The 1113-nt window shown below is 45.8% G+C and overlaps 1 pseudogene; it reads right to left on the bottom strand.

Annotated features, from left to right (window-relative positions):
* Nucleotides 1-275: 275 nt before the first annotated feature.
* On the bottom strand, nt 276-803 carry LOC100410108 (dolichyl-diphosphooligosaccharide--protein glycosyltransferase subunit 1 pseudogene; annotated as a pseudogene).
* Nucleotides 804-1113: the final 310 nt, after the last annotated feature.

Here is a 1113-nt window from a genome sequence, read left to right as displayed (position 1 = left end):
CCCAGCACTTTGGGAGGCCAAGGTGGGCAGATCACAAGGTTAGGAGTTTGAGACCAGCCTGACCACATGGTGAAACCCCATCTCTACTAAAAATACAAAAATTAGCTGGGCGTGGTGGCGCGTGCCTGTAGTCCCAGCTACTCAGGAGGCTGAGGCAGGAGAATTGCCTGAACCCAGGAGGTGGAGGTTGCGGTGAGCTGAGATTGTGCCATTGCACTCCAGCCTGGGTAACGAGGGAAACTCGGTCTCAAAAAAAAAAAAAAAAAATTTGTCCTTTCTCCTCCAAATCTTTATAATTGTCTATTATATATAGAACGAATGGAGGATATTCCACTATCTGGCTGTCTCTGGTAATCATAGTGTGAGAAAGGCCCCTTAAGCACAGCCCCTGTGTGCTTCAAGTCCACATTTTCTTCCACAGCAATATTACCCCAGTGAGAGACTTCAATGACTCGAGTCATGCTGGTGATGGTCAGGAAAGGACTGTTGTTCTCATAATGTACTTTAAAAGTATCCTGACTATAGGCAGGGACATCTCTGAAAGGCCCATAATCCAGCAGGTCCTCAGAGCGCGTGGGGTTCCCCAGCTTGGTGTAGCTCTCCACATTTCGGGAGGCAAGCTTCACACGCATGGTTTGTGTCTTCGTTGGATAGGAAGAGTAGAAATAATGGTTCCCCTCAAACACCACAAACTGTTTCTCTGACTGAGTGATCTGGGTTGGATACGGCTGAAGCACATGGGTGTAGACTGTCTCCACAATGACTGAAATCTTGGCCCCAGGATCAAGAGCAACTGGGATCATCATTTAATAAGCAAAACAGAGTGTTGGACATTTAAGTTGCTTCCAGTTTTTCTCTAATGTAAACACTATTACAATGAGCATTCTTATGCATATTTATTTTCTCTTATTTGATTATATCATTAGAATAGAGTTCCAGAATGGGCTCCTTTAAAAACAAAGCTATTTCTTTGCCCCTCAATGATTTTAAAACACTGGTACAAGGCCAGGCATAGTGGCTCATGCCTGCAATTCCAGTACTTTGGGAGGCTGAGGCGGGTGGATCACTTGAGGGCAGGAGTTCGAGACCAGCCTGGCCAACATGGTGAAACCC

The sequence above is a fragment of the Callithrix jacchus genome, chromosome 7, assembly GCF_049354715.1.
Source record: "Callithrix jacchus isolate 240 chromosome 7, calJac240_pri, whole genome shotgun sequence".
Taxonomy (NCBI): Eukaryota; Metazoa; Chordata; class Mammalia; order Primates; family Cebidae; genus Callithrix; species Callithrix jacchus.
This window is presented reverse-complemented; position numbering and strand designations above follow the sequence as displayed.